At 33.5% G+C, this 10,561-nt stretch overlaps 1 pseudogene; it reads right to left on the minus strand.

Moving 5' to 3' along the window:
* Positions 1 to 5,739: 5,739 nt before the first annotated feature.
* LOC115957118 lies at positions 5,740 to 10,041 on the minus strand (annotated as a pseudogene).
* Between the last annotated feature and the right edge of the window lie 520 nt (positions 10,042 to 10,561).

Genomic DNA, 10,561 nt, shown 5'->3' on the forward strand with positions numbered 1-10,561 from the left:
CAGTAGTGTGCTTTGCGGATTTTGGTTCACAAAATTCTAGCTTAATTATAAGAGGTTACCAAATATTATACTTCAAAGTTGAATCGAAACCATACTTTGCAACTGACGTAGCCTCGTAGGTGTCCAGAATCAAACAACATTTTCAATTTAGCAGTCCAAAGGAAAGTCACATACAAAGGAAGTTGAGAAAGTCCTTTCAGTAAAAGGCTCGAATCTTTATTGCTGTTTGTTTAAGTGTAAATTGATTTATTTTTAACTTATCTATATATATATATATATATATATATATATATATATAAAACCGAAACCTTTACTAGCTCCACAATTTTCCACGTCACCTTCTTTTTCTTTTTTTTATTTTTATTCTTCTTAACGTTTTGTTATATTAGAATTTATCAATTTAACTCTCCCAGTAGTATACAATAATACAACTCTCCCATTAGCCTTCACGTCACTTTTTTTTTTTTTTTTTTTTAATTCTTTTTAACGCTTTATTATCTATATATATATATATATATATATAAAACCCTACCCATACCCAGTAAATTTTTTCTTCCTACTCTCTCAACACTATCTCTCAAACGCAAACTCAGCCCTAACAAAACCCACGATCAAACTCACTCCCATCTCCTTCTTCTTCTTTAACTCTCTTATTCAATGCAACTCCCTCATTCTTTTCTCAGCCACAACTCCTCTGGCTAATGTCAATTTTGATTCATGGTTATTTTGTTCTTGAGTTTTTATCATCTGGGCATTGAATTTTTTTAGCCCCCTTTCTGGGCATTTGATTTTCAAGACTGACTTGAAGAATTTGGATCATTTTCCGTTTCTGATGTTGGACAATTTTTCAGGTATGAAGAATTCTAATCTAATCTTTTTTAAGTTTCAATTTTATTTGATTGATATGGGTTAAAATTCAAATTGAAATTGGTTTAAATGGAACAGAGCCTCAAAGTTATTTGATTTTCAGGACTAACTTGAAAAATTTGGATCCTTTTCCGTTTCTGATGTTGGATGATTTTTCAGGTATGAAGAATTCCAATCTAATCTTTTTCAAGTTTCAATTTTATTTGATTGATATGGGTTAAAATTCAGATTGAAATTGGTTTAAAAGGAGCAAAGCCTCAAAGTTATGTTTTAATTATATGTCTTCAATTAGGTTTTCTATCGATTTAGGGATTTCAAATTCTACAGGTTTTGTAAGAATTTTTTTTTTCTGTGTTTTTGAAAGGCCTAAGAGTCGGCCTAATGATTGATGTAGATTGTGGTTTCAGAATTTTCAGTGATATGTATGGGCTGTGTGTTGCAGATAGTTATGGGGTTTAATAATAATTTTAGGCACGGTTGATTTGATGCTATATAGTTATTGGGTTTTGTTTTAGAAAATCTTCTGTTTTGAAAGACTCTTATTGAGTGGGTACAGGTTGTGACCTCAAATTCTCCATTGAGTTTTCATGGATTCACAGATATCATAAGTTAGATATTAGGAGTTAACATTTTGAATTTGTATTTTTGGATTTATTCTTCCACAAGGTAAAACCATTTTCCTTTTTGTTTCAATGAATTTTTATAACCTATATATAAAAAAAGAAGTAAGGAACTATGTAGGGCAGTATATATACTGATAGTTGCCACTGTTACTCCCAAATTCTATGAAACTATGTTTTGAACTCTTGATTGAAGCTTTTAGGTAACTGCTAGGCTCCCTTCGATTTAATTGAAGTCGTGATTATTTATTTGATATTTGGTTTTTCAAATGGGAGTTTTTTAATTTTTTTTGGTTTCTGTTTTCTGCTGAAGTATCATGCTTGGTGTGAGCAGAGTGTTCTTGTTGTCTCCACTATTACTGTCAATTCTTTCATCTCTCTCTCTCTCACACACACACACACACACACACACACACACACACACACACATATTTATATGTTATTTTTTCACCGGGAAATTGATATTATTATCCTGAGGACTTAATTGGGATTTATGTATTCTTTTTCAATCTGATTAGTGGTTCCATGTTTCATAGTCTAATTTGTTTTCGTCATATCCTCTATTATTTAGGCTGTTTCTACACAAGCATTGCAGGGGAACCACTATGGACTGCGGTTCAATGCTCACCCATTCAACACTAAAAATGGTTTGCTTTGTTCTCTCCAATCATATTTATGATTCATGTATAAATTCAGATATCTTTTAAAGTTTTATCTAGGAGAATTGTATCAATGATGAGTTCAAAGCTAAGTGTGTAAATTACATGATATGTCATGTGTGTAGTTAGTGAGAATATTATTTCCTTAGGAATTTTTAGATATTGATGTGAAAGCCATCTTAGTAGTTGTGTCTCTATTTAATGCTACTTTTATTTGCTTATCCCACTTTGAAGACCATTTTTTTTAAAAAAAAATATTAGTTTATTACATACCATGTGTTGGTTTTAAAACTAATGCTTGACGGGTAGTTTTATGTTATTAATATGTTACCTAAACTTTTGATGATGGATGTGTCTATTTCAACAAACAGTTTCTAATGGATAACAAAGTATACTTGGATTAGCAACCTATATACATCTCTTTATATTTTTGTGATCGGTTACATCAAGTAACAACCATATCTTAATATCAATTATATACCATTTTGTTTTGAGTTGTCTTTCTTTGTAGTTGGATTGTCATCTCTTTTACCTCACTGAATGTTAGATGTTGCAGGTTCTTTCTATTGTCATGATCCAAGGGGAAACGGTGCTTATTATCGTCCCAAATTATTGTCTACAATAGCCAGGATTTCAAGGCATAGCATATTTAAAGGGTCCAAATTGAAGTGTTTCAATTACGAGAGAGTCCCTTTATATATATATATATATATATATATATATTCTAAACTGTATTCAAATCAAATTCAATAAATTGATTGATATACTTTTTTATTGCTATTTTTTTCCTAATAAGTAAAAGAAAGAAGAAACATAATGGAAAACTTTCATTTGTTATATATTTTTGTTCTTTTACCATTTTTGCAATAGTTGATATTGTTCAATTTTCCTTTAATCAAACGTGATTCCAGTTTTTGAGTATGTTGAGTCATATTATGAGTAGAAAGCTAGCCTATTCGTTTTAAAGTGAGTTTTTAAGCAAAGAAAATACATATTATTTTTCTCAAATTATTCCGTGCATTGCACGGGTTAGCGACTATGTACAATCAAAGTGGAAGAGACAAATAGTTGTTAACATCTACTTACACAATAATTTTCCCGTGCATTGCACGGGTTAGCGACTAATTGGATATATATTTGAACTTTTAAGAGCTAAAGGTTAAGAGCAACCCCATCAGCATGTGTATAGTCTTCTAAAATAGAAAAATATATCCATTTTACACCTTTTGACTAGGGGTGGCAAAGTAAGCCCAAACCCATTTGCCCACCCAAACCCACTCACTCTAATTAAACTCAAACCCACCCAATTATTAGTTGGATTAAATGGGCATTAACCCAATTAGACCCAGTGATTATTGAGTTTTAACTAACAACCCATTGAGCCCCATTTAACCCAAAAACAATATATCCAAATTCAACCCAGCCCTTCCTGTAAAAAAAAAAAAAAAAAAAAAAAAAAAAAAAAAAGCCCCTTAGACATTTCAGTGTTTTAGCTTTCAGGGTTTTCATTTTCCTTCATTTTCTCGGCCTCCAAACACTTCTCTCTCTCTCGCTTGCTCTTTCTTTCTCGCAGAGTACACAGAGTTCACTGGAAATTTCACGAGCATCGCTTCCCAATGCCTCTAGAAGCTTCCAACTTCCAACAACAAGTTCACCTACAACTCTGACGGCCACACCTTCAATTTCCTCATCGAAAATGGCTTCAATATGATCTAGATCTCAATCTCGACCTTCATTTTCGTCATCATTTGCTCAAGATCTGTGTCTATTTGACCTTAAATCAATCAAAAGCAATGAAATCTCACTAATAATTTTATTTATTTTTTTTTATTATTATTATTATTAATTTTTTGAATCATGAAGTTTTGGATTCGTCAGATTTCGTTGTGTTTGAGCTGTATTGTATTTGTTTGGATCTTTTCTATGGATTTTCTTGCTCGATTTGGAATAGGAAGGACCACTAATCAGTCCTTCCCAGACTTCCACACAGTTCAACCCGGTTGGGTCCTCTCAATTCTCAATGAATTCAAGTTCAACCCGGCTTGCCAGAAGAACCATCACCCCTTCATGGTCTTTGATCCCAAGATCAATGACTGTGGTTGGCCTAGCACTAGGTTGGCCTTGTCTTCCTCTTCCTCTTCGTCTTCGTCACCGCCACAGTCAAATAAATCTTTGAAGACAGAGAAGAAGCTGGTTGATCGTTTATCCACCGTCATAGACGCCGTTAATGACTATAAACTTCCCCCTGAGTTTCATGGTTCTTTTGTTTGGCTTTTGAGAAAATGGATGCTGAAAGGAATTTCAGATTTGTAGATTTGTGTTTTTAATCATTTCTGTTTATTACTACGGCAATTTCGCTTCATTTTTCTCTATTTGGTTCCTGAGAAAATGACAGTCTTTTATTTTCTTTTTACAATTTTAATTCTTTTATGATATGGAACTTAAAATTAATCCTCTTTGTTTTTGTACTTGTAGTTGTGAATTTCATATTGTATAATTTTGATAATTGGGTAATTGGGTGAGTTGGGGTTTACCCATAATAATTTGGTTGGGTTGGATTTGGCTTAGAAGCAATTAGTTAAATGAGTTTTAATGAGTAAATGAGTTTTATATACCCAACCCAATTATACCCACCCCAAACCCACCCATTTGACACCCCTAATTTTGACCCAAAAAAAAAAAAAAAACTCACATCAATGGGTGTAAAATTTTGTATTTATACACAGTTGCTATAGTAACAGTGCATATATGCACAGTTACTATAGCTCTTGTATTTATTATTTTAGATTTTTCTCTCTCTCCTCACCTCACTCTCCTTTTCAACCTCTATTCTCACCTCTCTCTCCGGTCCCTCAGTCCAGCCTCACCAACACAATCAATACAGAAAGGAGAATCGGAACCATGGTGAGCGATGACATCTCGGCCCTAGAGAATCGAAACCACAGCGAAGCTCGTTACTACTTGGACCTCCATGGCGAACCATAGTGAAGCTTGTTACTACCAGCGGACCATGCTTGGCCGTCGAGGTCTCAATTTTCTATGAGGTTTTGGTCTTGATTTTCTGTGGGGTTTGGATTTTCTGTTTGATCAGTGGGTTTTGGGGTGATGGTGGTTGATGATGGTGGTTGGGTGGGTGGGTTGATCTGAAGATGAATATTTTATTTGAATAAACGTGTATAATAGACAAACTGATGTGAGTGTTTTGTAAAAATGAGAGTGTAAAATAGAAAAAGTAGGTTTTAGATGTATAAATTTACAAAATTTTTGCATCTACTAATGTGGATGCTCTAACATTCAAGGAATACCGATAATTTTATTCTACTATCTTAATGTTTCCACTTTCTAGATTCCATACATAAAAGAAGAGAAAAATGCCCCCAGCCTCAGCGTGGTTGTTAAAGAAAGGCTTGGCTTACTTTTAGTACTTTTTTAACCGAATATCTCATTTTATTTTAATGAGAAATTATCACATCACCCATTAACTAAATAAAATGTGAAAATTAAAACCCACAACCACTTGTCAATGTATATTTAAAACAACAAGAAATGTCCAGTTAAAAAAATACTTGAGGTAAGGCAAAGTCGGTAAAGAAAACCCTTCAAATTATAAACACCTATATTACCAAATGCATAAATACAACTATTTATTAAACTCCAAAGTCACACCTAGATTAAAGCAACTTCTAAAAACAGTCTCAATCTTCCAGATTCTAGAGAGCCAGCACTGAAGGCCCATCATGTTCTTCAACATTTTGATACTTAAACAACTTGGCACAAATTAGATAGTAGCCAAAATTCAGCACTCCTATCACTGTTAATATCCAGTACACATTATCCAATCTTCCAGCGTTAATATTATCCGGCAACCATCCCGTGATTTGGTCTATCAAATCCATAATTGCCGGGCTTAGAAATAACCCAATTGCAAGTAATAACGAGACCATAGCTGTGGACGTACTTTTTAGTGACTTTGGAAATTCTTGATAGTACAATGCAATCGTACTTGGGACAATGAAACCCTCACCGATGCCTATAATGGTTAGTGGTGCAGCAAGCCATAGGGCTGAGATGGGCAGAACCAAGTTGGGTTGGCCAATAAGGCTATGGGTTCTGACCACGTGGAGTCGTCAAATTTCAGTTAGGGCTGATGCTATCAAACTAAGGATATTGATTATATGGCCAATTCCAATACGCTGGAGTGGTGTCAATGTTTGACAGGTTATTTTCCTCCAAATGGGAATCAATAAACGATCAATGAAGAAGATTGCGACAGTTGTAGCTATTAAGTTGAAGAGTGTAAATGACCCAGCTGGGATTTCGAAATGAGGCCCAAGGTGTCGATTCATGGTTAGGACTTGGAGGATTGTGAGACTATTTAAAATACCTACCGAGAGACTTATAAAAATGCCTGTAGACCATATTGGGATAATTCTGATAATGGTTTTGAGGGCTTCAACTTCTTCTACGGTACATAGTTTCCATGATCTTGCATAAGAGCCATCCATTTGTTTGTCACTTTCAGTTATTACTGCTGCACAATTCAAGAACCTGCATGAAAATGGTGATACTTTAGTTTCATAAATAATAGTCCGGGTAGACCCGATCATGATAGGACCTTTTTTTTTTTTTTTTTTCTTCGAAAAATAAATTAGTGATTGAAGATTTGAAGTTAAACATTTAAAGTTGAAGAACCTTGATCATTTAAAGTGAGAATTTGAATCCTCGCCCTTTAATGGTTAGGGTGTTTATAGGGAAAATCTTTTATTTTAATTCCTAATATTATTATTTATCTAATGATTCTAATCCATGTTCTTTAATTTACTTCATATTTTTTTAGAGAAAGTCCGTCCAAAAAAAATATATAAATTAAAAAAAAAAAATACCGTATAATTTTATGCTCGTGATAAAAGCAAATCCCATTTAATTATAGTGTGTGAGAATTGATGTTGCTGTAGCATCACCAACACCAATCGATCCTCTACTTGCTACCGCTACTGTGACTTGCACTACCAACGCCATTCGATCCCTTCCTTGTTGCCGTAGCAACCACCGCAACACAGACCAGCCTCTCGGTGTTAAGATCAACGTTGTGTTCCCCCTTTATTGTGTTTTTCTCTCACTTTGGCTGCTAAGTTTCTCTCTTTCATTGGCTGCCGTGATTCTCTCTAGAATTTAGAAATCATGTTGTTGGGGTTTATGTGTTTTGTTTAGGTTCCACCTAAAGTAGAACTGAGTGAGGGTGGAGTTTTGCTTGGTTTCTTTGGCACATTTGTGAAGTGGAAAACGTGAGGTTTAAGTAATAAAATTTACTAGGATTTTATTTTAGTATTTATAATTCAATAGTTAGATGGTTGTATAAAAGATTTAAGGTTCAATCACCGTCTACATCAAAAATTGATTAGTGTCTTAGTTTGATGATAAAAAACTATATTCAAGAGCATACATTATAGGTTAAAAACTCTCTCAAAAAAAAAAAAAATCCTAAATGTCTCAAGTCTTTATTTTTTATCAAACATTAATAATCCTAATTTGCACCCCAACACCCCCCCCCCCCCCAAACAAAAAAACCACCAAAGAAATAATTAGTGACTTGTGTGTCCTACCACATACTATATCTTTTTTTCAAAGGTCACCACTTGAGTTTTCATGGCATTAAGATATATATATATATATATATATATATATTTTTATTGATGAAATTGGGCATTAAGATATATTATATTCATCTCAATTCCTAAATTCAATTATGATAATTTCCTATATTATAATGTTGGCTACATTGATTAATTATAATATAAATAAAAAGCAAAAATCTAAAACAATAACCACCAAAAACATAGAGAGAGAGAGAGAGAGAGAGAGAGAGAGAGAGTTAAAGTGACTCATACCCGAAGTTTTTAGTTGATGCACCAGCTTCCATTTTTAACACGCCAGTGGTTTCCAAATAATAATCTTGGTTTCCAGAAGTTCCTAATAATTTCCTTTTCCGAATTGCCGCAACTATGACACGAGCTATGCTTGTGAAAGGGCTTCCTTTTGGTTTAACTTGGCGATAGAATTGCTTTCCTAACACAAATAGGACTACTGCAATGGCATTGGCAATGGCACATATTCCAAACCCCAATCCCCAACCCACATTGTCTTGGATATAAACAATGACACAGAAGCTGATTGCATTTGCTACGTACAAGGTGAAAAAATACCAGTTGAAGAAAATTCCTTGATCATTGGGCTTGTCAAATTGTTCGGCTCCCATAGTTGCAATTGTGAAGCGTGTGCCTCCAAGTCCTAGTGAAGCCAATCCTAAGGTCATATAGAGGACTACATGTTGAAGATTTGATGGGGTTTCACACGTATATGAGCCAATTACACATTGGGCTGGTCTCAAGGAATGCATTGTAGCAGTTAGGGTGAACATGATCATACCCTGTATTCTCAAAGAAATTAGTGACATTCTATTTCATTAAGGAATATACATATATAAATTTATTTATATAAAATATATTTTAAATTATTTTTTATTACATAATTGAATATTTCTCACCTAATGTTGTGTATGATATTATTCACAAATACATCACATTATGAGTAATTATCACCAAAGCTACAATATGTTACTTTAATAGATTAGGTATTTACCACCGCGCACTACTGATGCGGTGGTCACTCTACAAGTATAAATGCTTGTGAGGTGTGGGGGGCAAGGGTCGGTGTTCAAGTCTCCCGGAGAGAGCTTCACACACATATACACCTAAATTAAGCTATAATAGAAATTCTGACTTGTATAAAAAAAAAAAAATAGACCAGGTATCTATCAATCCAAAAATATGTATATATTACAATATGATACTTGGAAGAAATAAAAAATTATATGCAAACTTTTTAAAAATGGTCCATTAACAAATTAATGTCATAAAGGCACTCATTAATAAGACTTTTAACTTATTGTAAATTAATAGACACAAAGACTTACAAATCCATGATTTTACCTTTATTTAAGTTTTCATATAAAAAATAATTACGAGAACGTGACGTTGGAGCTAAAACTCACGACTGACATTAAAAATTTATGTAATGAAGATAACGTATTACTTACCTCGATCCATCATATTGGGTTTTTGCATTATCAATAAAATAAAGGTCACTCGCTAAAAAATCCTTAACTTGTTATAAACTTACCGTAAATTAATACACACAAAGACATTGAATCAAAGATTTTTATCTTAATTTATTTTTTCCTATAAAAAATAATTACTAGGATGTGACGTTGGAGCTAATACCCATGAGTGATACTAAAAAATTATATAATGAAGATAAAGTATTACTTACCACCACCATCATGTTAGGTTTTTGCATCATCAATCAAATAAAAGCACCATTAACAAACGTTTTTATGATTAGCTTAAAAAACAGTAAATAATTACCAGTAAGGAAACAAAGGAGAAGATGAGAACGACAGGGAAGGAGCCTAAGAAAGAGTCGGCAATGATGGCACCGGCAACAGGAAAGAGAGAGAAGCAACCGAGAACAATATTATTTATTTTTGTAGCTGCTATGCTTTTCACATTGTACTTTGTTATTAGATATACTATCAAATTCGATGCCCACCCACCAGCTACTAGGGAAAGACCCATCAGAGTTCCTGCTTGAAAAAAAAAACAGTGCAGATTATATATATATATATATATATATAGTGCCATTTAATTTAGACCAACTTAAAAATGGAGTTTATATTATAGCACAAATAGAGAAAGAAAGAGATAGTGACCTATGATAAAGGGAAAGGTAATCCACCCTCCTCGTTTGGACTCCTTAGATGCTTGCCCACCTTCTTCATTTGGTGTAGTCAAGGCAGAAAGCCTCCCGTCAAACTGTTTTGATTCTTTGCCTTCCATTCTTTCTCTCTCTTTCTTTCTTTCCCTCTGAACTATATTTGAGCTAAGCAGATATATCCTATATCAAACACCTCTATTATATAGGAAGCTTCTCTCTCTCTCTCTCTCTCTCATATATGCACTATTAAAGATCGTACATATTTTATTTAATAATGAAAGAAAAACGATAAAAAATTGTCACTAGGGAGGAAGGATCCGTATAATGTATACAAAATTTAGACACGACAGAAATGCGAATAATATAAGAATTGTAGAAAAGTTCTTAATTCTTATATACAATCGTAAAAAGCCATGATTTTCCGGACAAAATGGGCTTTTGCCCTTTTTGGGCAAAGTAATCAGTCATTTGCCCTTCTTCCCAAACTAAATAGGGAAATGCTCCTCTTTTGAAAATCGAGTTAAAAAAAAAAAAATTTTCGGAGCCCTATAGCGACGTTTTTAAGGACCTATAGTGACGTTTTAAGAACCTATAGTGACGTTTTATAACTTGATATTCATGAAATCGAGTTATAGGCAATAG

Source organism: Quercus lobata, chromosome 8 (assembly GCF_001633185.2).
Source record: "Quercus lobata isolate SW786 chromosome 8, ValleyOak3.0 Primary Assembly, whole genome shotgun sequence".
Classification (NCBI taxonomy): domain Eukaryota; kingdom Viridiplantae; phylum Streptophyta; class Magnoliopsida; order Fagales; family Fagaceae; genus Quercus; species Quercus lobata.